General features: G+C 55.9%; 3 long non-coding RNA genes across 3 annotated transcripts in view; all 3 read right to left on the bottom strand.

Annotated features, from left to right (window-relative positions):
* Positions 1–27,283, bottom strand: part of LOC142057008 (uncharacterized) — a 100,116-nt gene that overhangs the window by 53,806 nt on the left and 19,027 nt on the right. Inside the window, exons 5-7 of the long non-coding RNA XR_012660517.1 lie at positions 7,736–7,845; positions 3,000–3,191; positions 2,631–2,740 (exon numbers count right to left, since the gene is read on the bottom strand). This is a non-coding gene — a long non-coding RNA (uncharacterized LOC142057008). The remainder of the gene's footprint in view (positions 1–2,630; positions 2,741–2,999; positions 3,192–7,735; positions 7,846–27,283) is intronic.
* On the bottom strand, positions 16,370–20,330 carry LOC142057010 (uncharacterized). Its single transcript, XR_012660519.1, has 2 exons — positions 19,468–20,330; positions 16,370–16,960 (listed from the first exon to the last, which is right to left on the bottom strand). It is a non-coding gene; the product is annotated as an uncharacterized LOC142057010 (long non-coding RNA).
* Positions 24,480–25,466, bottom strand: LOC142057009 (uncharacterized). Its single transcript, XR_012660518.1, has 2 exons — positions 25,146–25,466; positions 24,480–24,945 (listed from the first exon to the last, which is right to left on the bottom strand). It is a non-coding gene; the product is annotated as an uncharacterized LOC142057009 (long non-coding RNA).

The raw sequence follows: 27,283 nt of genomic DNA, 5'->3' as shown, positions 1-27,283 counted from the left end.
GGTGGAGCGAGCAAAGCAGCTCCCTGGTGCAGAGTTGCCAGCTGGGGCTAAGCCACGGCACGCGCTTGTCCTGGTTTGGCAGGGAACGGACCGTCCGTCGCCTGGCTGCTGGGCAGAGGGGGAGGCCACCAAAGGTGAGGAGCAGGGCACAGGACAGTAGGAAGAGAGAAGAGAAGAGCGGCATCCGGCTGGACGGGGGCGGGGGGGCGTGTGTGCGTGTAGCGAGAAGGCACGAGGCAGGGAACAGGACGGCCAGAGAAGGACAGGGAGCCTGACGGAGCTGGAGATAAAAGCAGCAGAGAGAGGGGAAGAGAGGCAGCAGAAAGAGGGAAGAGCAGGACACAGACCAACAAAGAAGGAAGAGGAGCAGGCTGGAGACGCACAAAGAACCTGGGGCAGGCAGCACGACAGCGAGGGAGGAAAGAAGAATAGGGGCAGGAAGCTGGACCGAGCGCGATGGAGAAAGACAAGATAAGCGACAAGAACAGGGCAGAAAGGGAAGAATGAAGCCACGGGGACAGGGAGCCGAGACAGCCAACGACGGAGGGAAGGGGCCGGGGAGGGAACACCACAAAACAAACCACGGGGCTACGTGGTACAGAGCATGAGAAGGCAGAGAATTAAGAATTAGGGACAGGGAGCCAGAAAAACAACAACAAAACAACACCCAAAACAAAGGGAGATGGGGAGCAAAAGGAATCGCAATGCGTACAGAAAGAAGAGAGAAACAATTCTAAAAGAGGGTCACGGGGAAGCCAGAGACAGCAAGATGGAGAAAGGACAAAAGCTACAGGCTACAGGGCAGAGAGGGAAGAATTAATGAATAGACACAGAGAGCTGGGCAGAAAGAGATGGAGAAAGGCTGAAGATCACACGGCCGACAGGGAAGAGAGAAGAGAGGGAGGAATTTTAAAAACAGGGGCAAGAAGCCAGAGAGAGGGAGAGGGAGGCAACACTAAAATGGGGACAAGCCACAGGGCGGCGAGGAGGGAACCGATGAATAAGAACAGGAGACCAAAGAGAACACAACGTAGAATGGAAAAAAGGAACAGCGGCCCAACAGGGAAGGAGGAATTAAAGATCAGGCACCGGGAGGCAGACAGAGACAAATGAAGAAACAAGTGGGGGGGGGGGGGAAGAAAAAAAAAAACAAAACCACAACAACAGCAATGGGCTACAAAGACAGACAGAGAGGGAAGAAATAAAACATAGCAGCAAGGAGCTGGACAGAGAGAGATGAGGACAAACAAATAGCACGGGTCTACGTGACAGAGAACGTGGAATTAGAACACAGAGAGAGGGAGCCGGACAGAGAGAGAGGCCGAGAGAAAAATCTAGACGGGCTACAGCGGGCAGAGGCAGGAATTAAAACCTAGGGACAGGGAGCTGGACAGAGAGAGATGGAGATCACAGGGAACAGCGGCGGGTGCAGGAAGAACAGGAATTCATGAATAGGGAAAGGGAGCTGGACAGAGAAGAACTCAGAAAGGCAAGAACAGTAGCAGGGTACAGAGCAGAGCAGACGAATTAAAAAGCGCGGCGGGAGCATTGAGGCAGACAGAGAGAGATTAAGAAAAAAGTCACGGGCTACGTGGCAAAGCAGGAGGAATTCAGAAACGGGGATGGCAACCAAGGGAGAGTGAGCTGGTGAAGGATAACGGGCATTCAAAGTGAGGGACGGGGAGCTGGGAAAAGCAAGGCAGAGAAAAACAGAATCACAGAGAGAATCAAACAAAGCCAAAAAGAAGAAACTGAACAACAGGAACAGGTGTAACCAAAGCGATGACATCAACCAACCAGAGACGGTGTTCCATTACGGGAACATGGAGCGTACGAATCAGTGTATCTGTCGATCTGCATTTTAGTCACTAGGCGATCGTTACAGTCAACAGAACAACAGACAACGTGCTTCTGTCAGAAAAGGATGACAAAACGCGCTTTCGTGGAGCGGACTGAGAAAACTAGCCAAGACTGCCAAGATTAAGAGCCAAGAAGGCAAAAGGCAATTCTGGCAGGGGGAGATCGCGACCACCGACTCACGGACCACCACCGAGCTCTGCCGCAGTAATTTACATACGGAACGAGCAAGTTTGTACCGATCAGTAGACAGGACCATAATGAATGTGTACGAATACCTACAATTTTGATCTACAAATTGAACGGGAAAGGTGTGTGAGGTACGCACGCCACGAGGAGCGATCCCCCGTGCGTCTGGCGCCGTGAATAAACAACGCCTGCTCTTTAATACTAAATTGGCGTTGAGGAGTTGTTTCCGATTTTACCGCCTTTTTCGGTAACGCAGGGAGTCAGACCAAGAGGGCCAGAGAAAGACACAATACCGACAGGCTACAGGACAGAGCAGGAGGAATAAAAAATAAAAACGGAGCCAGAGCCAGGCAGAGAGAGGCGGAGAAGAAAAAGGAGCCACAGGCTACAGGACAGAGAGAGGGAGGACTGAAAAGACGGGGAGGCAGGGAGCCACTCAGAGCGAGATGGAGAAAGAAGGTGCGGGGAGCGCCAAAAAAAAAAAAATTTTGCAGCAGGTAAGGAAAGAGAGGGGGCCAGGGGAGAGACAGGGAGGGCCCAGGATGCACAAGAGAGCAACGGGGCCCCAGTGGCCCAGGACTCACCGCGACTCTCGCTCTCAGCGCTGCTGGCACAATTTAGCCGTTCAGATGCTTCTTTCCCCTCCTCTCCTCCCTGCCTCTTCTGCAGCTCCAGACTCTAGGCCGACCTCCACCTAAGAGGATACATGGGTGTCTTACCGCTCTTACGAGATGAGGCTTCCTAGGCACGTAGCCTAGCTCGCTCGTGCCCTACACGCCCGTACCCAACTCCGGGTTACGCGTACAGACCCTGCGGTGCACGTTGGTGGCCTGTCCCGCTGCGGACTATGAAGGGGGATCCTTCCTCCCTCACCTGCAGGGACAGGCTCTCTCTTGCCTGCAGCAGGAAGGCAGCTGGCAGCCAGAGCGCGCCTTCAGTTTCTTCTGCTTTACCTTTCGTTGGCGTCTCCAGCTTCAGCCGAGGCAGCTCCTGTCCACAGCCGGGAAGGGCTCTGTGTGTCCCTTTTTGCCCCGGCGCTGCGAGGATGGCAAAGCCGGGCAGAGAGAAGCCACGCAAGCCTGAGACGGCCGCAGTCAACGGCATCCCCGGGGGAAGGACAGACAACCACGTCCTCAGCACGGTCTCTGGGAGAGGGAAAGAAGAAACAGCGACCGTCGTTACCGTCGATCGACCCTGACAAAGCCTCTCCTTGCGCAGGGGCTTCTGGACACAGCGCCCCTTCCTCGCGCTACTGCTAAGGGCCCCTGCGCCGAGGGGGAATCCAGTGCGCTTGAGGGCCGGCTCGCTGCCTTCACGACAGGGCCTGGGGGCGGCCAAGGCTACGCAGCACGCTTCAGGGGAGGGGCCGGGGCTGGGGGCAGGCGCACGGGGCAAGGGGGGGCCAGGGGAGGCTGAGCGGGAGCTCCAGCGAGCCGGGGAGGCGGCCATCATCTGCGCCCTGGCAGGGGGAAAAGGTCCTCCTCCTTTCCCTCTTCCCTTCTGTCAGCTCCCGGGGAACTCACCGCTTCTCGGGGAGCGGCCGCACCTGGAAGCCCCCAGAAATCAACACGAATCCAACCCCAAAAATACACCGCGCGTCCCGTACGCGGCACGGCCGCCCGGCACCCGAGCACCGGAAGACCGCGCCTCCAGACACGCCCCGGCGAACCACGTGACAGGGCCGGCAGCCACTGCGCCAGGACTACACCTCCCGGCATGCTCTGCGCCACAACACGGCCGCCCGCCAGCCACTGCGCCCCACAAGGACTACACCTCCCGGCACGCTCTGCGGCACAACGCGGCCGCCCGCCAGCCAATGCGCCCCACAAGGACTACACCTCCCGGCACGCTCTGCGGCACAACGCGGCCGCACGGCCAGCCGGCAGGCACACCACCACAGCTCCCGGCACGCCGCCAGCCCCGCCCTCCCCGCTCTCGGACCCTGCGGGGCACCGTCCCTCCCGCCGATGCACCCGGAAGCCCCACCGAGCCCTCAGCACAGCCTCGCTCTCCCCACCGCCCGCTCCGACCCGGCGCTGCCCGCCGCCAGCCCTCCTCGGGGCTTTACCGGGACGCAGCGGTCCACCACCCAAGCCCCCGCTCACCTCCTCCCTCGCTACAGTCGCGGCCCGCTGACGCTCGGCCACAGCTCCGCTCCGCTCCGCCCTCGGCTCACACTGGCCCCCCGGAGCCGGGCACCACCCCTTTTCCAGGGAGGAGCCGGCACCGTCAGCCCCACTGCCAGCACCTGGGGCCCCTCCATCCAGACCCCGCCCACAGCTGAGGCGCAGCAGCAACGGGGGGCCCCCTCCCTCACCCCCCACAGTGCACCACCTCCTCCCCTGGGCTCCATCACAGCCCCTTGCCCCACGCAAAGGCAGCGCAAACGCAGCCCTGAGGGCAAAGGAGAGGGCAGGTGTTTGTGCAGGCACGCACGTAACAAGTCCCAGGAGCCATTCGTGGCTCAGGGTCCCAACGCTCCCCCCTGCCCCAAGGCCACCTCGGCCACCGTTGCCGCAGCCGCACGGAGCTGGTGTTGGCTGGGATAGTGCTCATTTTCTCCACAGTAGCTAGGAAGGGATACGTTTGGATTTATGCTCAAAACACCGTTAATAATGTAGAGATGTTTTGGTTCTTGCTGAGCACTGCTTCCACAGTCAGGGCCTCTTCTGGTTCTCTCAGTGCCTCACCAGCAAGTAGGCTGGGAGAGGACACAGCTGGGAAAGCTTTCCCAGCTAACTGACCAAAGGGATATTCCATACCATTTGACATCATGCTCAGCACACGCAGCTGGGGGAAGAAGGGGGAGTCCTTGGGGGGCGGGGGGGGGGCGGGGGGGGCTACGGCATTTCTCTCCCTAAGTAACCATTACACATGACAGAGCCCTGCTTTCCAGAGGTGGCTCAACACCTGCCCGCGAAAAGGAGGAGTGAATTAATTCCTTGCTTTGCTTCCACGCACAGCTTTTGCTTTTACCTATTAAACAGTCTTGATCTCAACCCATGATTTTTCTCACTCTTACCCTTCAGCTCTCTCCCCCAGCCCACTGAGGGTGAGCGAGCAAGCCAGCTCCCTGGTGCAGAGTTGCCAGCTGGGGCTAAGCCACAGGCACGCACTTGTCCTGGTTTGGCAGGGAACGGGACCGTCCGTCGCCTGGCTGCTGGGCAGAGGGGGAGGCCACCAAAGGTGAGGAGCAGGGCACAGGACAGTAGGAAGAGAGAAGAGAAGAGCGGCATCCGGCTGGACGGGGGCGGGGGGGCGTGTGTGCGTTGTAGCGAGAAGGCACGAGGCAGGGAACAGGACGGCCAGAGAAGGACAGGGAGCTGACGGAGCTGGAGATAAAAGCAGCAGAGAGAGGGGAAGAGAGGCAGCAGAAAGAGGGAAGAGCAGGACACAGACCAACAAAGAAGGAAGAGGAGCAGGCTGGAGACGCACAAAGAACCTGGGGCAGGCAGCACGACAGCGAGGGAGGAAAGAAGAATAGGGCAGAAGCTGGACCGAGCGCGATGGAGAAAGACAAGATAAGCGACAAGAACAGGGGCAGAAAGGGAAGAATGAAGCCACGGGGACAGGGAGCCGAGACAGCCAACGACGGGAGGGAAGGGGGGCCGGGGAGGGAACACCACAAAACAAACCACGGGGCTACGTGGTACAGAGCATGAGAAGGCAGAGAATTAAGAATTAGGGACAGGGAGCCAGAAAAACAACAACAAAACAACACCCAAAACAAAGGGAGATGGGGAGCAAAAGGGAATCGCAATGCGTACAAAAGAAGAGAGAAACAATTCTAAAAGAGGGTCACGGGGAAGCCAGAGACAGCAAGATGGAGAAAGACAAAAGCTACAGGCTACAGGGCAGAGAGGGAAGAATTAATGAATAGACACAGAGAGCTGGGCAGAAAGAGATGGAGAAAGGCTGAAGATCACACGGCCGACAGGGAAGAGAGAAGAGAGGAGGAATTTTAAAAACAGGGGCAAGAAGCCAGAGAGAGGGAGAGGGAGGCAACACTAAAATGGGGACAAGCCACAGGGCGGCGAGGAGGGAACCGATGAATAAGAACAGGAGACCAAAGAGAACACAACGTAGAATGGAAAAAAGGAACAGCGGCCCAACAGGGAAGGAGGAATTAAAGATCAGAGGCACCGGGAGGCAGACAGAGACAAATGAAGAAACAAGTGGGGGGGGGGGGGGAAGAAAAAAAAAACAAAACCACAACAACAGCAATGGGCTACAAAGACAGACAGAGAGGGAAGAAATAAAACATAGCAGCAAGGAGCTGGACAGAGAGAGATGAGGACAAACAAATAGCACGGGTCTACGTGACAGAGAACGTGGAATTAGAACACAGAGAGAGGGAGCCGGACAGAGAGAGAGGCCGAGAGAAAAATCTAGACGGGCTACAGCGGGCAGAGGCAGGAATTAAAACCTAGGGACAGGGAGCTGGACAGAGAGAGACGGAGATCACAGGGAACAGCGGCGGGTGCAGGAAGAACAGGAATTCATGAATAGGGAAAGGGAGCTGGACAGAGAAGAACTCAGAAAGGCAAGAACAGTAGCAGGGTACAGAGCAGAGCAGACGAATTAAAAAGCGCGGCGGGAGCGTTGAGGCAGACAGAGAGAGATTAAGAAAAAAGTCACGGGCTACGTGGCAAAGCAGGAGGAATTCAGAAACGGGGATGGCAACCAAGGGAGAGTGAGCTGGTGAAGGATAACGGGCATTCAAAGTGAGGGACGGGGAGCTGGGAAAAGCGAGGCAGAGAAAAACAGAATCACAGAGAGAATCAAACAAAGCCAAAAAAGAAGAAACTGAACAACAGGAACAGGTGTAACCAAAGCGATGACATCAACCAACCAGAGACGGTGTTCCATTACGGGAACATGGAGCGTACGAATCAGTGTATCTGTCGATCTGCATTTTAGTCACTAGGCGATCGTTAACGTCAACAGAACAACAGACAACGTGCTTCTGTCAGAAAAGGATGACAAAACGCGCTTTCGTGGAGCGGACTGAGAAAACTAGCCAAGACTGCCAAGATTAAGAGCCAAGAAGGCAAAAGGCAATTCTGGCAGGGGGAGATCGCGACCACCGACTCACGGACCACCACCGAGCCTGCGCAGTAATTTACATACGGAACGAGCAAGTTTGTACCGATCAGTAGACAGGACAATAATGACTATGTATGAATACCTAAAATTTTGATCTACAAATTGTACGGGAAAGGTGTGTGAGGTACGCACGCCACGAGGAGCGATCCCCCATGCGTCTGGCGCCGTGAATAAAGAATGCCTGCTCTTTAATACTAAATTGGCGTTGAGGAGTTGCTTCCAATTTTACCGCGTTTTTCGGTAACACAGGGAGTCAGACCAAGAGAGCCAGAGAAAGACAAAATACCTACAGGCTACAGGACAGAGCAGGAGGAATAAAAAATAAAAACGGAGCCAGAGCCAGGCAGAGAGAGGCAGAGAAAGAAAAAGTAGCCACAGGCTACAGGACAGAGAGAGGGAGGACTGAAAAGATGGGGAGGCAGGGAGCCACTCAGAGCGAGATGGAGAAAGAAGGTGCGGGGGGGGGGCGGTAATCTTTGAATCTTTTGCAGCAGCTAAGGAAAAAAGAGGGGGCCGGGGGAGAGACAGGGAGGGCCCAGGACGCACAAGAGAGGCAACGGGGCCCCAGTGGCCCAGGACTCACCGTGACTCTCGCTCTCAGCGCTGCTGGCACAATTTAGCCGTTCAGATGCTTCTTTCCCCTCCTCTCCTCCCTGCCTCTTCTGCAGCTCCAGACTCTAGGCCGTCCTCCACCTAAAGAGGATACATGGGTGTCTTACCGCTCTTACGAGATGAGGCTTCCTAGGCACGTGGCCTAGCTTGCTCGTGCTGGAGCTAGGGGCAGGTGCACGGGGCAAGGGGGACCGGGGAGGCTGAGGGGGAGCTCTGGTGAGCTGGGGAGTCGGCTATCTTCTGCGCCCTGGGCAGGGGGAAAAGGCTCCTTTCCCTCTTCCCTTCTATCAGCTCCCGGGCAACTCCTGGGGCTGCCCTCACCCACTCGCCTTTAGCATACCAGAAGCCTGCCTCGGCGGGTGGTTTGAAGCTTCCCATCCCACCAGCCCCAGTAGTGCAGGCACACAAGCAGACACCCCTGCACCCACCAAAGGGGCTCGCTCACCTCGCCGGCAGCCCTAGGCCTCACCCGACACAGGGAATCGTGTCCGACACACCACCACGCTGCAGCAGGAGCAGAGGAGGCCTTTCCTTACCAGGAAGCAGCAACGAGCACGGCGGCATCACCTCGCTGGCACCGCAGCATCGCAGGGCTGTTACCTGCGGAGAGAGCAATGTGGCTCACAGGACGCCACCGTGCGTGCGCGGCTCCCGGGCTCAGTGCCCAATTCTGGTCGCTGGGCAGCAGCATTATCTGAATTACTCTTCTCAATTAATACTATCCAGAAACCGTAACTTGGCTGCATGCACAGAGCTTCTACTCCTCTGCACCTTTCCCCCTCGCAGCCCCAGCAGCACTGTTCATTGCCTCTGCACCAAACAGCAAAGCGTCTCGAGCATTTCAGTCCTTTCCTCTCGACTGCTTAAAAAAATCTGGTGCTTGCTACTGTCCATGCCACTGCCCCCCCCATGCCCGAGGGAGGAGAAGCAGCACAGCAAACCTGGGGAGCAAGGTTGGGTTCCCCACCCCTGCAGAATAAGCCCCAGGAACTGCTTGTAGGCATGTGGCATCAGGGTTGTGACAGAAAACCAAAAACAAAACCCTTTTTTTCCCCCGCCTTCTTTACATAAAGTAATAATTGGGGTTGCTTTTCCAAACTACTGAGTTCTGTGGGGACTTTTTGTGCTTTTACCCTACAAAAAAACGGTCATTTTCACTTTCAGTTTTGTGCATGAGAATGGTTGGTGGGTGCTTTTAGGTTGTTGTTCCTTCCCCACCATCACCCTTTTTTTTCCTTTCCAGCTGCACAAATCCAGCTGGAGTTGGCTTTCCCAGAAGCCCCAAGTTTTTTTCTTTCCACCAGAATTCTTTCTGTTTTTTCACCCCCCATTGCAGACCCAGAGTCAGGGGGTTTGAGGTATTTTTGTGCCCAGGCAGCAGCTCCCAGGCTGCATAAGCAGCCCCACAGGGGGAAGTCCCCGTTTGAGGGAATCGGCCCCAAATTGGGATGGGAAAGTAAAGAGAAGGAGAAAAAAACCTGAATAACCTGAAAAAGAACACCTACTCCAGCCCACCAAGCACCAGTCACCTTGCCTGACTCACCTCCAGGGCCCAGATCACTCTCGGCTCATCGCTTAGCACCCTCAGATCACAAAAAAAAAAAAAGAGTAAAACCCATAATGGAGCCCTATAGCCATCAGTCACATCTTCCCTCCAGTACTACACAGACTCACCTTCTTACAGCGCTCCCCTCCTTTGCCCTGCACGACTCATCCATCTGCACCTGGAAAAACAGTGTTACTGAACAAGTCACCTGAAGGCACAGCAACAGCTTAACCATTCCACAGCTCTTGCGCCCACGTAGGAATACCATCTAGAGCCCAACTACAGCCTGCCGTTAAAGGAAATGCATTAAATCAAACGTTAAGCCCTCACACATACAAGCCGGAACAGCAAAAACACGGCACGCTCGCGCACCCAGGGCGCAGCCCGACGGAGGTCCACGCGCACCTCGCCGTTTTGATGTGAGGCCACCCAGCATCCCTGCGAGCACAGCTGCAGGCGCAACAGCAGTTTCACCTACACCCGTTTCAGCTCACAGCGCTTCTGCAGCTTTAAACTGAAAGCCCTACCTTGATGCTTGGCCACACTAGAAGTGAGCCGTAGCTAGAACTCCACAGAAACACAGCAACACAAATTGCACACCCACAGCGGCGACAGCTTCGCAGCTATTTAGACCAGGAACAACAGAGAAAAGTAAAACAGCTTCATCACCCGCACAGGAAAAGCAGCAGATGGAGACAAAGGGTCAGCATTCATAGTCCTTACAGAACACAGGCATTCTCTCTCCTTCCATTCCTAAACCCATCCCTACTTAGGTCTAAATATCGCAGCCCTGCTGTGGCAATATCGAGAGCGGGTAACAAGAGCCCTGCCACCGGCCGTTTGTGTGGCAGGACACAAAAACAGAGGGACATGTTTTGCCACACACAACCCTGAATCTCCTGAAAATTTATGTTTACCAAAAATAGCCATTTGGAACATATTGCCAAAAGCATTCGGCAATGAAACTTTTATGTGTTTGACACCCGCACGTTTTTTGGGAACTTGCTATTTGCTTCCTGGTTTTGCTGGTCTTCCCTCAGAAGTTCTACCTGCAGCCAAGTTATTCCCACCCGCCCGACCGGTTCAAGCATTCACCTTCCTGGTATTACCAGCACATTGACACAGGCGAGGAACTTAACTGGTCTTCTAAAACTATCCAAATAACAATTACAGCCCTGAAAGAGGAGTGGAAGAGAAGAAAAGGAGAGATCAGGCAGCAAAAACGCTCTGCAGGCTGCTGCCAGCCAACACTGCACTCTTTTGTTAAAGCCACCCCGCCCCCATCAACCACAAAAAAAAAAACCATGACTTTGTGGAGTGCGTTTTTTTTCTTTTCAGTAGTCCTTTTGGAGCTCATCCCTGTCTCAGCATCTTGTCTTGTCAGAGCATGAAGTGCAGATGATCTGTATCCCGATGACATTTGCATGGGATGAATACATTTTCAGAACTAGACCCGATCCGTGAGACTCCTGTCACCTTTGTGGTTTTAATAATCATACCTCAATTTTATTGACTGACACACTTGTAAGAAAACTAATTAACTTTGAAATGTATCCTCTCCTTGGGGAAAAAAAATGTTAGACACCAAATGAAACTGATTCAGAGCTCCAAACCACGATGGAGCCGATAGAGCTGTTGTGACTTAGTTTGTATGTTTAATTAATTGGTTAATAACTATCCTAAACAGCACAGAAAGAAGAGCTGGACCCAAAGAGGGTGCGCTGCGCTGGATCCAAAAAGCACCCTTCCTCCAGAGACCCGCCTCAGGTGGCGAGTTCGCTCTGGTGCATGCCGGCCTCCCAAACTTCGGGGTCCGATGTGACCGGACCCCCACCTCCGGGGAGGGTCCTCGTACCCTGCTCAACCCCTGCTTTCCCCTGCAGCCCCCAATGCCCCCACACCACCCCCACTCCCCAGCCTGCACAAGCAGCCAAACCGGCTTCTGCTTTTGGCCCCCAAACCAGCTCACTTTGGGACCATTTCTGAGCCAAAAAGCCCAGCTGCTGAGCCTGTTGGCAAGTCCCAAAAATGCAGCACTTGACCTCTGCTCCTCAGCCCAAAACCACATGACTTAGTCCCCTCGGTCAGGCCCTCAAAACACACGACTCGATCTGTTTCAGGGCCCCGGTGTCAGCCACAGAAGCCTGCTCTCAAGGCCCAGGAACAGAAGAGCTGTGCTCTCCCCGTTTAGGGACCAAACCAGCTGAGCCTGGCTGCGTCCCGGCCCCCTCCGCAGTCCCCACGGGCAACGCTCAGGGGCGCAGAGAGCACAGCCACCCCACAGCCCTGCACCCCCCATGGCCCACGCAGGCACTGTCAGGAACTGAACTGCGAGGGCCCGGCCCCGCACCCCGGCGGGGCAGCCCAGCACCAGCCCGGCAGCACTTTCTTCCTGCTCTCGCAGGCCTCGTTTCCCCGGCACCACCGGCACCGCCGGGCCCAGCCCGCCTCCAGCAAACCGCGGCGGCAGCAGCCGGGGTCCTTGCCTGCCTCGCGGGCAAGGGGGGACCCGCCCGGCACTGCAGAAGCCCCCGCCGGGGTCTCCGCCGCCGCCCGACCCCGACGAGGAGCAGCCGAAAGCCGGGTGGGGCTGCCCCTACTCCCCGGGGCCGGGCACGGACTCGGCCCCAAAACCCAACCACCGATCCACGACAGCGCTCGGCCCGGGGCCGCTGCTGCCCACACACCCACCCCAGGGACTCCGCGGACTGGGAGACCCCACAGCCGAAACCCGCCAACCCACAGCGCGCCCGGCCACGCGGCTCCTCACCTGCCCCCCGGTGCGGCTCCGGCTGCCCCACAGCCCGGCACGGAGCCGAACCCGGCCACCGGACCATCCGCCGCCCCCGCCCCACCCCCACCCCCGGACGTTCCGGGCCGGTTCTCGTCCCTTGTCGCTCTGACGCCTCGAGCCGAGTCGGCCCCGGTCCTCCGAGCTACCAGCGGTGCCCGCTCTGCTGCTCGGGGCCGGGCCCTGTTCTTGCCTGGATGTGAGAAGCCACCCCGGGGTCTCCTCGGTGCGTCCAGCCCCGTGCCGTGCCGGAGAGGGGAGAGCCGGGTACGAGCGCGGAGCCCTGGGGCAGGGGTTGCCCCAGTGCCGCCGACGGTGTGGGGGGGTGTGTCGTCCCCCTCTGCCCCACACACGGTACACCCACGGGTAGGGGCAACCCCGGGGAGCCGTGGGGCCGGGCTGCGCCGTAGGAGGGAAAGGTGATGTTGGTTTCCCATTTTCCCCGCAGCCTGATCCTCCCCCCTCCCCCGTACTGAGTTGCCCCCCCCCGGCCCCCCTTTCCCGCGCGTTACAGCCCGCGAAAAAGCTTTTAACAACCCGATTGACAACACTCCCTTTATCCCTCTTCCAGCAGCAGCAGCGAGAGATTAAGCCAACTGCAGCAGAGAGGAGGAAGGCAAGGAGAGCCTTTTCAAGCAAGGGCAGGACAAAAATGCACGGCGTGGACAGGCACAGGAGAGGCTGCATTATCTGGAAAGCACAATGCCTGCCCAAGGGCAGAAAATAAGGAACGAATCGTTTCCAAGGAGCTGCAGCAGACGAATCACTTTTTCTTTATTGCTCTGCTGCCCTTTGTTATCCAAAGCGATAGGCTTCACCACCGGGCAGAAAATATCTGCCTAGATTTACACGGACAACCAGAAACAATCTAGCCACCCAGGAAGAAGTTCACAGCAGAGGTATAACACATCAGCAGCTAAAGCATTTGTTACGCAGACACAACTAGGCACTAAACAAAGGCTTTCCAACACTGGAGGTCTAGAACAGGTAGACATTAGCACAGAAGCACAAGGGGCTCTGTCACCCTGCACAAATCTCCCCGTGCCTACACACGCACACGTTCAGAAGTTATTTATCAGAAAACGCCCAACCAGGCCATTTGCCACAGTCACCAGACTCACAACATAACACGACACGACACACGAGGTGGGCTCAGACTTTTAAGGCAAGAAATACCTCCCCCGCGCCCCACCACGGATCTTTCAGGCTCCAGACCTGCCATCCCCCCTCACCAAACCTATCCGGCCAAAGGGTTTAAGGTGGCCCAAAACACAGTACACAGACAATAAACAGGGGAAGCCCTACATTGTGGAAAAGCGAACAATGCCCGACCAGGGCTTCCGCGCAGCACCCCCCCGGGCCGCACGGAGCCTCCACCGCTGCCCGAACTCACCCGCCAGCGCTCTCCGGCCCCTGGCGACGGCCGCGCTGCTCTCCCAGATGGCTGCCGCAGGCGAGGGTCGGGCACCGCCAGGCCTCCAGGAGTCCCGAGGGACTGCTGGCCACCGCAGGGGATGGCTGCTTGTGGCCGGACTGCCGCAGTGCTCCCCGCCCAGCTCCGAGCAGGCTCCGCCGGCCACGGGCTTCCCACGCCGGGCCGCAGAGGGGCCCCGGCACCGCACAGTGACGCCTCGCGACCCGGCCGCCCCACGCACCGGTGCTTCGGCCTCCACACGCACCGCTCCCACCCCCGCTCCGCCGCGCCGCGCTGCGCCACCGGAAGCTCGAGCCCCGCGGGGTGGCCCTTAAAGGGCGGCCGGAAGGACCGGCCCCCACCGGCCCCTCCCCATGCCGGACCGCCCCCGCGCCCAGCCGTTGAGCGCCAGCGCCCCCTGCTGGCCGGGCCGCGCTCAGCTCGCGAGGGCGCCGAGGGCCGGGCGGGGGGGACGCGCTGGCTCGGGGCCAGCTCCTTATCGGGGCGAGCGGGCGAGCGGGAAACCCCTGCGGGCCCCGGTCACGGCCGGGCAGAGCCGCGCGCCCTCCGAGAGCTGCTGAACGGGGCTGCCGCTCGTGACACATACCGAGCCATCCGCGATGGGAGCGAGCAGAGGAGGAAGGGGCCGGCGGCTGCGGGGCCCTGGCCGCAGGCGGGGGTGGGCTGGGGCCCATGGGGCCGCCCTGCTGGGTCACTGCCCTGAGCCGCACCGCGCTGGGGGCTGGGGCCCAACCGGCGCCGGGGGACCGGGGGCATCCACAAGCAGGGGGCCTGAGCTTAGCCACGGCCTGCAAAACACCCCAAAGCGTGAGACGCTGCAAGGCCAAGGTGGTCCTTGGCAATGGGGGTGTCTGGGCTTGGCCTCTGCCTTACCTGTCCTGGGTCTGCGTGGCGTTCTAGGGAAATGGTGTTTTCCTTGTGCGGAAGGTGGGCTGGCCGTTCGGCCGTGCCCCAGCCATTACCAATACTGCCAAAGGCACTCAGACGCTCTGGCCGATTACTGCTGTGGTACCGCACTGTAGCAGAAAGAAGAGGTGTTGTGTTTTCTCACAAAAAGCCTCCTATGGTCAGTTGAAGAAATAACCTCTCTCCATGGCACTGACTCTTTTCGTACAGTCCATAGCCGGCTTTCGGCTTTCATCTTTACAGCATTCAGTTTGCTTTCTGCCAAGCTTTCTACCTGCTGTGAAACATTTGGATGGTTTTTTCACCTTTTTTTTTCCCCCTACTTGCTCCACAACTCCCACACCAACCACCCAGCGCAGCGCGCCTTTCAGCCCCCAGACCCAGGAGCCTTGCCCTGGGACGGCCCTTACATGTCAGCAGAGTTGTTCCAGCTCTCACCCTGTCCCTACCCAGCTGAGGACGACTGTGTCCATGGGAGACACCCAGACACTCCCCCTGCAGCGTGGCAGTCCCCTGCCCCATCAGTGAAAACTGTGGCAATATCGGCTAAGTTTAAAAGCGTCGGCAGGAGGTGCAGAATATGTAAATAAAGCGGCAGTTGGCTGCCGGGTATGGGTGCAATATAAATACATTTTGTTTACAGGCCTTCGTGCTTATTCAGCGTTGAACGACACCTCAGCGCACCCACCCTGGGGCTCGGCGAAGGGTCTTTCCAAGGGCACAACCTAAGGCAGCGCAGGAAGCCCAGCTGCCACGCTCCCAGTCGCTACGGGATGCTTGCTTACAGTTACACCGACGAGGGTACGGATGAGGCTGGAACTAGCAGAAATGCTGACTCTTCTGGCCTTTTATTTGTGGAAGGTACAGCGCGCGAGCCTCGGCAGCTCACAGGAGAAGCGTGCAGTGCTGCCGGACTCTCATTCTCAGCTCACGTACTACTGCCAAAGCTCCTGCCCTGTGCTGTGCCAGATGCTGGCTGGCGTGAGCACCTGGGTTCCTGAGGGACTCCCTTGTCCTGAGAGCCAGAAGTACTCACTTCCCTTTGCATGAGGCTTGTAGGAGATATACTTTAGGAGATATATTTTAAAAATCTCTATCAAATGTGGCAGACTCAAAAGGGGGCATTTTTAAAAAGGCAGGTTTGTTTTCTTTTTTAACTTTACAATCTACAGCCTAGCAAAGAGCTCCCTTTCAGTGTCAGTCTCTTGGCTTTCTTCCCTACTGACGAGGTCCCAGCCTCCCGGTGAGATCTCGCTGGAGATATTCTCAGTTTCCCTCAAGTACGGGGCTGCCCTGGCCCGAGGCCAGCAAAGAAGCTGACTTTGCCCGTGTCTGAATCAGCAACACGTCCAGCAGGTGACTTGCAGATCACAGGGAACCCTCGTAAAGAGGTTTGGGGGTGGGGCGCACCACATCTGTGGCATCGGCCGTGGGAAAGGACCAGCGCAGTAAAACAGGTGGGTGAAACCGCGGTCCACGCCAATACGTGCTGCTGCCTGGGGCATCACTTTGCTGTGGGTCACGTCAGATGCTCTCTGTAAGAGTCAGTCAGAGTAAAGGCAGTAGAAGATTTTTTTTCTGCTCATTTTAACAAAGGCTGGACGGAGCCCATAGAGGAAGGCACTACGCGTCTTGCTGGGTTTGTTTCCCTGCCTTCTCGTAAGCTGTCGTGGAAACTTGCACGAGCAAAGCCTGTGCAAGCTGATGACAGCCACACACGGTTGAAGAGGGAGCAGACGGTGAGAGCAGAGGCGCGCTCAGGCTGTGCACTGGAAGCTGATGCTAATGCTGCAAAATAAAGAGTGGATTTTCTTTTTTGGGTTTAGGTGAGCGCTAAACATTGCATGTGCATATGTGCGTGTGTCTCTCGCAGGTTTTTGTCATACACCCCACCCTCCCACCCCAAAAAAACAACCCACACATGCCATGCGTTAAACAGTGGTTTTCCATTGTACTTAGAAGTGCTTACATAGGTGTGTTGGCTTTTTTTTTTTTTTTAATACAGAAACAGCAATATGATAGAGTTAATACAGCTAGCAATTAGATGGGTGTAGCTTTAGAGCATCGGCTGTTTACAAAGCAACTGCACACCTTCTTTAACTCACAGTTTAAACAAATAAACTTGCAGTGCATCACATGTGCTTTGTACAATCACGTTCCACACGGCAGGCCAGATGCTTCACCCTGCTTTGTCCTTGTTCCCCCGACTCCGACAGGACCGCCGAGGCCATCCTGGGGACAGCGCTGCTTTCTAGCAGCTGGGTTGCTTGCCTGGACACCCCACAGACAAACAATCATTTCCCCACTGAACCTCTTCTCAAATATTTTCCTACCCCTGCAGGCCCCACGTCCTTTGGTTCATGTTTCCTTTTTTCTGGGCTTTATGCACAGGACCGATGATTTCCAGAAATAGAAACAGAGGCTGATTCAGTCCAAGCTCAACATTCTGTGACCTAAACCAAACTGTCTTCGAAGAGATAGCTGTACCGTAGGCACCACCTCGGGAACAGAAGTTGCCCTGCCATAAAAAAAAAAAAAAAGAAGGAAAACAAGGCATTTCAGGCTGAGGAGACTGAACAGTGTGCTGGGGGTGGTGGGGGGTTGGAAAGAAACAGTTCAGACGATTAGAGCAAGCTTAGCGTTGCAAAGCGTGTCATTATTTTTAATTTGGCAGTCAGAAGAAAATAGATTCTGGCACTGATTTCCTGTGTGCTGCGGGAGTTCTCTCCTCAGCGTTCCTGTGCACCATTTTACTTTTGTGTCCCGTCCGCTTTGCTTTTGCGTTGTAGCTCTCTGGTTCTATCTACGCTTCCCACCACCCCCATAACTCTTTGACAAGCCCAGCTCTCACTGTGCTTCCCTTCCCTTCCCTTCCCTTCCCTTCCCGTATGCGCGTGCAGGGAAAAGCCCGCGCGTCTGCCACTACAGGACACGCTCTGGGAGGCAGGAGAGATGACGACGCTGACAGAAGACACAGTTGAGGGGGCGGTCCGCCGGGGCTGGGGAGATGGCAGCACCTTCCCTCAGCTGCCCCATCCGAGCACGGGTGCAGGTGAGCACTGAGGAGAGACAAGCAGGCAGGAGCCGCAGAGCGAGAGAGAAAATAAAATTCATGGGTGGGTGCTACTTGCGTCTCATTTTTAGCGCAAGGGATGAATTCTCAGCACATTCTTGGAGCTGCCCCTTTGGGACTCACGGAGAAGAGGGAGGTTGGCCACGCGGTGCAGCCCAGCTCTGCTTCCCCTAAATGATTTTACTGTTCAGGTGTTGCCCTAATCTGGCCGGTACCCCTGCAAAGAGTTTGGGATTTCTGCTGCCTCTCCGGGCCAGCCACAGACCCTGACTTCATCGCAGCGAATGACCCTGCGCTCGTCAGAGCGGTTGCTGAGTCACATCCCGCTGCCTTCCTGCAGAACTGGAGACCCTTTTTCAGCCCTTGCCCCCTCTTCTCTCAGCTCGTTGCCCATCCCTTTATCAGTGCCGGCACCGATCCTGCCTCCAGCTCACCCTGTCTCCACCTGCGAGTGCCCAACAGGAGCTAAATGTCTCCTCAAGGATGCACGGAAGAGACGCGCAGGTAACCCAGCACAGACCTCCTGCAAACATCTTCTTTCCATTTTCTTTCCTCTCCTGACACGAAGAGATGACTTAGGAAAAAGTGTACTGCTCGCATTTCACCTGCACTGCTTCTACTTTCACTTTCGCTCTCCTTGGCAGTAATTAATAGCGGTGGCTGGGGGGGCTGGGGCATTCCCCCAAAGCGGCTGCAGTTACATCCGGGCGGTTGTGGCACTCCATTAGCTTTGTAGTTTTAAATCTAAATCTTCTGGAATTGTTAGTTCTGGTCAGGAATCACCCGCACCTGCAAATTTTCTTAATACCTACGCTTGACCCCAGCCACTGTTTAACAGCTCACCTTTATTTCTCTTCATTTAAGAATCTAAAGCTTCGTTTACTGTTTGGGTTGGAAGCAGGAGCTGTCGCTGCCTCTGAACTTTCTAACAGCCCTGTTACAATTTCAGTACTACCCGCCCCCAATTTAGCTTTCCAGTTCGATTTTCATTCTAGAATCTAATATGTCCTTATTTTGTTTCTGATCAGGAGTCATTAATGCCTGCAGTTGATTTAATAACGGCTGTATTCAGATTGAGCTATTAATGACTCGCAACTCTATTTATGGCATAAAAAAGGACTGCCTTTATTTTTTTTTAATTACAGATTAGGAATAATGACTGCCTGGTTTGTTCAGTAATAGGTGCGATTAAATTTAGTCACGACTCATCCCTAAATAATATGTATTTATTTGCACTCTAACAATTTAACCTTCCCTTTACCGGCCAGGGGCACCGACAAGTGCCCGTGCGTACCTCCGCTCCCCCTGCGCCGGCTCCCCAGGGAACAGCCTCTTACCCTGACCAGAGTCTGCAGCGGCCCGTTGTCATCCCAGCTCCTCGCCCTTGAGAAAGCAGCTGCCTGAAGCGGCGGCGGATCCGCTGCTGCCCAAAGGGGACAGAAATGGCACAGGGTAAAGCCCTCTGGGCCACCTGCATCCCGCGCGGAGGTGGTGACCTCAGCAGCCTGTACGCTGTTGGGGCCGAGCCAACAACCTGAGGAGGAGTCGCAGGGCGTAGCTGTTTCTGCAACAACCACGCTTTCCCGCCTGGCTGGACAAGAAAGCGGGTCTTGCGGGGGCCTTGGAGAGGCAGCATCGCTGTAGGTTGTGCCACGGCTGTTGAGAGGCCAAGTCAACACCTGAAACAGTGAACAGCACAACTAGTGAAAAACCCCAAGGTTCTGGGTTCAGTAAAGACAGGAATTGCAGCAGCACAATAAAACGATCTCACAAGGGGGAAGAAAACCAGCAAAGCAAAAAACAAACCCCAAACAGAACACCATACCACTAAACCGTCTCACCGCCCCCTCAGCGCCCAAAACAACATCCCGGGAGGAAAAAAGCCAAGCAGGCCACAAGGGACCTTTCTAGTACAGATGCCGCCAAAGAGTGCCAAGCTCTGAAATCCTTACCTCAGGCAACGCCTCCGCTTCTCTAAACACCAGAGCACACCTGCCCGGGGAGCTGAGACAGCCCCAAAGCTGCAACCACCCGAGGGAACACGGGAGCACCAACGCCAGAGAAGCCCAGGGGCAGCAACACCTGCCCAAGCCCAGGCTGGGGCTCTTCGACCCCCGGGCCCCGCCACCGCCCTTCCCACAGTGCCCCACGAAAGGGGCGGGCCGAGCCCCCAGAGGGGTGAAGGCCCTGGGAGTTGTACGAGAGCCGCCTGAAGTTCCCGGCACGGGAGGGAGGGGGGAGAGAAAACACCCAAACCGAGCCCCCCCGAGCGGAGCAAACACAGGCTCGGGCTGTTGCCGGGGGGCGGGGCCTGTCGCTAAGGGGAGAGAGCCGGCACCGCCCCCCGGGCCGTTGCCAGGGGGTGGGGCCTGTCACCGGCACCACCCCCTGACCATCACCAGGGGGCGGTTCCTGTCGCTAAGGGGGTGTGTCCAAAGGGACACTGGTAATGCCCCTGGAACCATCACCACGGGCAGGCCCTGTTGCTATGGAGGGTGGGGCCAGGCAGCACCAGCAACACCCCCAGGCTGTCACCAGGGGGTGGGACCTGTTGCTAACTGGGGGTGCTGGGGAGCACAGGAGCACGGCCCCGCCCCCCCAGGCCCTCGCCAGGGGGCGGGGCCTGTCGCAAAGGTGGGTGGGGCCAGGGGGGTCAGACATCAGCCCGCCCACCCACCCATCGCCAGGGGTGGGGCCAGTTGCTAAGAGCGTGGCTAGGAGTATCAGCACCACCCTCAATGGGCTATCGCAAGGGGTCAACACCTGTCGCTAAGGGCTGTGCCTACACGGTTCCGGCCCCCATGGTGCCGTCACCAGGTAGCGGGGGGGGGGGGGGGGTGTCACTAAGTGGCGTGGAGAAGTGAGCGCAGCAAAATGTCGCTACAGCCCGTGCACGGCTGCTGGCTGCAGTACCGCAGTTTGGTCGCACGGTGGCAGCAGAGAGCTAAAAGGTCGCCACTGCGCATGCGCGGCTACCCACCTGCAGTACGAGCGTTTGGGCGCTCGGTGGAAGTTAGGGGCAGAAAATAAAGCGCCACTGCACATACGGAACTGCCTGGCTGCAGTACCGGAATCTGCTTGCACGGTGGCAGCACCGACCAGAGGAAACCTTCACCCTCGGGAACGGGCGGCTTCCCGCCTGCAGTACCCGGTTTTGATCGACCGGTGACTGCCGCGACCGGGTAAGGGGCGGGTGGAAATCTCTACCAGGACAGCGCAGGTCCCACCTGCAGTCCCGGGGTTTGGTCGCTCGGTGGAAGCAGCGAGCAGAAAACAAAAGGTGGCCACTGCGCATGCGCGGCTGCCCACCGGCAGTACCGCGGTTTGTTCGCACGGTGGCAGCAGAGAGCCGGAAAAGGCGTGCTGCGCATGCGCGGCGGCACACCTACAGTACCGCGGTTTGGTCGCATGGTGGCAGCAGACAGCAGAAAAAAGATGGCTACTGCGCATGCGCGGTTGCCCGCCTGCAGTACCGCGGTTTGATCGCACGGTGGCAGCAGAGAGCAGAAAAAGGTGCCACTGCACATGCACGGCTGCCCACCTGCAGTACCGATGTTTGATCGCACGGTGACAGCAGAGAGCAGAAAGGGCGTCACTGCGCATGCGCGGCTGCCCACATGCAGTACCGCGGTTTGATCGCACGGTAGCAGCAGAGAGCACGAAAAAGGCGCCACTACGCATGCGCGGCTGCACGCCTGCAGAACCGCTGTTTGATCGCACGGTGGCAGCAGATAGCAGAAAAGGCGCCACTGCGCATGCGCTGCTGCCCACATGCACTACGAGGGTTTGGGAGCTCGGTGGAAGTAGGGGGCAGAAAATAAAGTGCCACCGCGCATACGGAACTGCCTGGCTGCAGTACCGGAATCTGCTTGCACGGTGGCAGCAGCAACCAGCGGAGAAAACCTCACCGTCGGGAACGGGCAGCTCCCCGTCTGCAGGAGCCGGTTTTGCTCGATCAGTGACTGCCGCGAGCGGGTAAAGGGGCGAGGCAGGGGAATCTACCAGGGCAGCGCAGCTCCCGCCTGCAGTACCGCAGTGTGGGCGCACGGTGGCAGGAGAGAGCAGGAAAAAAGCGCCACTGCGCATGCGCGGCTGCCCGCCTGCAGTACGAGGGTTTGGGCGCTCAGTGGACGTAGGGGGCAGAAAATAAAGCGCCACCGCGCATACGGAACTGCCTGGCTGCAGTACCGGCATCTGCTTGCACGGTGGCAGCAGCGACCAGCGGAAAAAACCTCACCCTCGGGAACGGGCGGCTCCCTGTCTGCAGTAGCCGGTTTTGCTCGATCAGTGACTGCTGCGAGCGGGGGAGGAAATCTCTAGCAGGGTAGCGCAGCCCCCCCCGCTGTTCCGCGGTTCGGTCGCTCGGTGGCAGCAGGGACAGACCACCACCGCGCATGCGCGATTCCCGGCTGCAGTAGCCGAGCCCGGCGGCAGCGCGATTACATCCGTGACACTTCTCTGGGGCAAGACCCGCGCCGGCTCTGGGTGACGTTCGCCGGGATAACGGAACTGTTACTGCGTGCGCAGAGCTCATGTTTCTCTGCACCTTCCCCACTCCCGCAGCCCCAGCAGTGTCAGTCGTTGCCTCCGCACCGCCCACCACCAAAGTGCCTCGAGCATTTTAGTCCTTCCGTCTCGACTGCTTTAAAAATCAGGTGGCCGTTACTGTCCTCCCTCCTGCCCCACTCACCCCCACCCCACGCCCTAGGGAGGAGAAGCAGCACAAACAACCTGGGGAGAAAGGTCCCCTTTCCCACCTCCCACCCCCCGGAGTGAGCCCCGTCAGTTGCTGTAGGCCTGCGGCATCAGGGCTGTGACAGGGAGAGCAGCAAGTCAACAGGTCCTAGAGGGTTAAAGAAGAAAATCAATCAGGGGAACACAGCTGCCCTTCCGAAGGCAGGCTGCCTGGGGTGAGGGGGGCAGCTGTGCGTCAGGGCACGGGGCAGCCAGGCAGACCAGGTGCCAGTGGCTGACCTGCAAAGGAGTTGTGCACTGCTGAGCCTTGGGCTTCGTTGGCTTGGCAGCGCCTCGCCTCTGCACTGCCAGGACCCTGCTCTGCTCATCCTGCGTAAGCACAAGGCTTCAGCGAGCACAGAACAGGAGGCCAGGGGAAGTGGGGGGGGGGGGATGTCACCAGGGAAAAAAAGTCATGCGGGGGGGGGCCATTTCAGGGGAAAGCGTTTGGGAGGGCACAGACACACGCAGAGGGAGGGCGGGGGAGGAGGCGGACACTGCCGGACGGGGGCATGTCTGGGCAGACATGCCATGGGGAACATGCATGGGGATGACTGACACCAGGGGGGTCCCCCCAGGATAATCCACAACGGGCAACTCACCTGGGCTAACCTGCAGCAGATGACCCGCTCCAGATAACTGACCCACTCTGGAGAATCCATTCCAGATAAGCCCCAGAAATGCCCCTCAAACTGCCAGTGTTTCACCCCAAATTTTCCCCAGTTTGGGGTTTTTGGGGCGTTCATTTGGTGTTGGTGATTTCTGTTTGGATGGCTTGGCTTTTTTTGTTGTTGGGGTTTTTTGGGGTTTGTTCCTTTGGCTTTTTTTGCTTTTCCATAAGGTAAAAGTTGGGATTGCTTTTCCAAAGGGTTCACTTCTGGGTCTCTTTGGCCCTTTCCACAACACAGAAATCGGTGATTTTTGCTCCTGGTTTTGTGCATGAGAATGGTTAGCGGGGTTCCGCCCCCCGCCCCCGCTTTTTTTTTCCCCCCTCCTTTCCAGCTGCACAAACCCAGCAGGAGTGGGCTTTCCCAGGAGCCCCAGATTGTTTTCTTTCCCCCAAACCTGTTTGGGTGTTTTGTCTGTTTGGGGTTTTTCACCCCCCACTGCAGACCCAGACTGAGGGGCTTTGGGGTGTTTGTCTGCCCTGGCAGCAACTCCCAGGCTGCCTACACAGCCCCAGAGGGGGAAGTCCCCATTTGGGGGGAATCGGCCCCAGATCAGGATGGGAGAAGGAGAACGGGGAAGGGGCAGCATTTGAAAGCGCTTTTGTGCCTTCAGTTGATTGGGGGGTGGGGGTGGGGTGTGTGTCTAATTTTTAAATCCTCTTTATAAACATCTCTATCAACATGGTTTCTTTGCATTTTAAAACCTTATATAGCATAGACATTTGCACTTATGTGTCTACTTACACATCCTTACGGAGTACATCTATATTTTATATATACTATCTATTTTACATTTACATACAATACCTGTTTAGACTTAGCTATTATATTTACACTTACACCTATTTAGGCTATTTACACTTACACAGAATATCTATTTACACATACCTGTTTAGACTTCCATATTAACACGTATATAAAACACCTATTTAGACTAGCTATCTGCTTACTTACACTTTGACACTTCAATCTTTTTCGACTTCTCTATTTAGACATCTACTTACAGTTATGCCTAGACTTACTTCACTCTATATAACCTCTATTTAGATTACACATCTACTTAGACTATGTAACACACACTAAGCGTAGATGCTCGCTCTAGTCAGACTTTCTTCTGCTTTGAATTCCTTCATCTATCCTTTTTCTTCACTTTAAACTCCTTTATTTTTTGATCTAGATATATAGACAGTCGAGTTACTTTTGTGTTTTAAAACCTTGTATCTCAATGTAGAATTTTTGTATCCTGAAATCCGTTATACAATATAGGAGAGATAAGTTCTTATTTTAAAATCCCATTATACATCTATAAATTAATATTACATTTCAATATATATTAAGAGGTTTTTGTAATAGCCCCCCTGAATTTTCAGGCATTTGGGGGCTGCAACCCCCCTTTTTGGGGGGAAACCCCTACATGATGCCCCCACTCACCTGTTCCTCTGACGCATTATCAGCTCCCCCAGTGACACCGGGGCGCCCCCCATGACATCATCACACACCCCCAGGACTCCCCCAATTTTATTCACCCCCAAGAAGGGCACTAAACAAGGGAATCTGCTCCAACCTGCAGCTCATTACTTTAATAGTGCCATTTACAAAGGTACACACACACTCACCCCACACCCCCCAGAAAAGGGGGAGCTCTGCTAAAATCTAAAAGGTGGGGCAGCCCCCCAAACAGCTGCAGACCCCCAGCCCCGTCCGCAGGCTGGCGGCCACCCCACGGCGGAGCGGGAGCGTGCCAGAGGACGGTGTCACGTCGCTCTCGGGCTCTGCTCGGCCACGCTCCCGGCTCTGTTCCCGTGCTGGGACGGGCTCCCCGGGGCGACAAACAGCCCTGGTCCCTGGGGGCCCTGACTATCCCCACCAGGCAGCCCGCGCGGCCGCACCTGCAGGGCACCCGCTGGAGACAGAGCCAGGAGCCTCCAGGCAGAGGGATGGCCCCTTACCTTCACCGCGCTTAACGACCGGCAGGCAAACCCGGGCTGGGGGGCATCTCTTGAGCATCACGAGACACTTAGAAGACATCTGAAAAACAGAAATCCCAAACTATATTTCAGCACGTTAATAAAATAGCACAGAATAAAATGGAGGAGCTCAGTCAGCATAAGGGGTAGGAAGGAAATTGAGCCGCAGCAAGATTCTAGGCAAACAGGTCATGTCAAAACACAACACATCCTTTAAAAGTTAGAGTGATTGGAACACTTGAAAACGGTATTAAGACTAACCGATACCATTTTGAACAGATTCTTCGCGTAACACTGAACGCTCTGGCTGGTGCTGGAAAACGTCTCATCCCTTCCTTACGGCACCGCTGCGGGGAGATAACCCCGTGAGGCTGCGGGGCAAAGTTGTACCGGAACCGGAACCTCCGCTTACAGACCCACCGCAGCAGCTACAGCCCTCGCCCTGCTGCCGCACGTCTTGCTGCCTGGCTCAATGAAGCCTGAAGTGAAGCGTGGCAAACTTGAAAGAGGAATGTAAAAAATTAAGAATAAGTCTCAGTAATTCACTTTGTGCTGAGAAGGCGGGCGCGTGTTTATGCACATCCAATATGAATATCTACGCTATAAAAGCTTTTTATTTTCCTTCTGCATTCATTTAACTCGCACAGCCGTTCACGCACGCCATTCCATTATCTATCTCCAAAATACACAGCAGCAACGTGACTGGGGGGTTTTGGCGTGTTACGGAGTCGGGAGGGACGTCCGCCCGGCTGCCCCGCCCAAGAGATGCTGCTGAACTGCCAGGGAAATGCGCGTCGAAAGCGAGACTGAAATAAAATACTTAAGAGCGCTCCCTCAAAATACTGGCAGGAAACACCCCCCCACAACATTCAGTCGCCCCTCATTAAATATTTACAACAAATACCTACCTGCTTAAGCACACCTAACAAATCGTACCCTACATCTGCTTGGCAGTTACAGCTGAAACAGCGCAAGTCACGTCGTAAATCAGACAATGTTAGCTTTTTTTAAACTTTCATTTATGACAGAAGAATCAGTGAGTGAAGAGATCCCCGATACAGTTTTACTTTTTTGGGGGAAAAAAAAATACCACAACAAAAAACCACGCAAATCAAATCCCCAGTGTTGCAATACACGGGGCTACCAAGAAGGACCGGCAGATATGCTAATGCGTTTGGCTGTACCAAAGCATGCAGGGGAACCGTATTTTATGGTATCTCGACTGTTACAACTGAGAACCCAAGCACTACCAATGCCATCAACCTTTGGAGTATGTGCTGTGCTTGGATCTCCGCAAGGACCATTGATTTTTTTATCTTTTTAAAAAAAAAAGCAATACTTTGCAAGTCTTGTGCTGATGAGTTCTACTGACAAAGACATCGTCTCTAAGATGCACTCTGATGGCAAGTTCATAGAATGCAACCTCACTGAATAAGAAATATCTCAATTTTTCAAAATCTCTTTCTAACCAAAGTCACACTGTGGGGCTTTCAGATGGGCCAGATTATGAATCCTTTCACAACAAGAAACATACCAGCTAACCAGGATATTCTTGCAGTGGCCAGGTGCCTCTTCATCATGTGAAAAAGAAAAAAACCCAGAGCCAGCAATAAGTATCACACGGGTCAACACAGATCTCTTCCAGAGCACCCCCCTCATCAAAACGAACATGCCCATCGGCTCACCTGCTCTGCAGAGATTCCAGCATCACCCCCCGCTTCCGTCATCGCTTGGGGCACCAAATGTATCAACACACAGTAAACTACCGTTACGCTCGTGAGAAATCACCGCCCCGTGACTTCCTCATTACTACCCAGCTCACTTCTAATGCTCATACGCCGTTCCAAAGACGGCCCACGTGTTACCTACAAACTGAAGAGCTCGACGACGGACCACAGCATTCTCTGATCTTAGATGCTGACCGCTGCCCCACCTTCTCAGACCTCTCATAGGCGTGCGGCAGCACCACTCCGAGCCTGCCACCAGCACCTGCAAAAAGCCAAGCAAAAAGGCACCTCCTGAGATGCTGCCCGATGCCACAGCCTGCCCGCACCGATCCCTGTCTCGCACTCCTTTCCCTCAACAGCCTCCCACCCGGCCTACGTCACTTCCAGGTGCCGTGTTCAGCTCGCCCACCGTCCGTAACACCCAAACGACACACATTGCTTATAACTTCACCAGCAACACAACACCTCAGAAAAGAGCTGCTACTTCAGCCCACCAATCACCACTTGCCTTGCTCGACTTGCCTCCTTTGCTCATTGCTACGCTACTTCAAACCCAAAATGAAAGACAAACGCAAGGAGCAACGGAGTCATAGAGCCATCGGTCACATCTTCCCTCTATATACACCACGCACCAACTCACCCGCTTACATCGGTCCCCTCAGTTCCCCTCCA

The sequence above is a fragment of the Phalacrocorax aristotelis genome, chromosome 5 (genome assembly GCF_949628215.1).
Source record: "Phalacrocorax aristotelis chromosome 5, bGulAri2.1, whole genome shotgun sequence".
Taxonomy (NCBI): Eukaryota; Metazoa; Chordata; class Aves; order Suliformes; family Phalacrocoracidae; genus Phalacrocorax; species Phalacrocorax aristotelis.
Note: the sequence above shows the minus strand (reverse complement) of the source record. Positions and strands in the feature narration are given on the sequence as shown.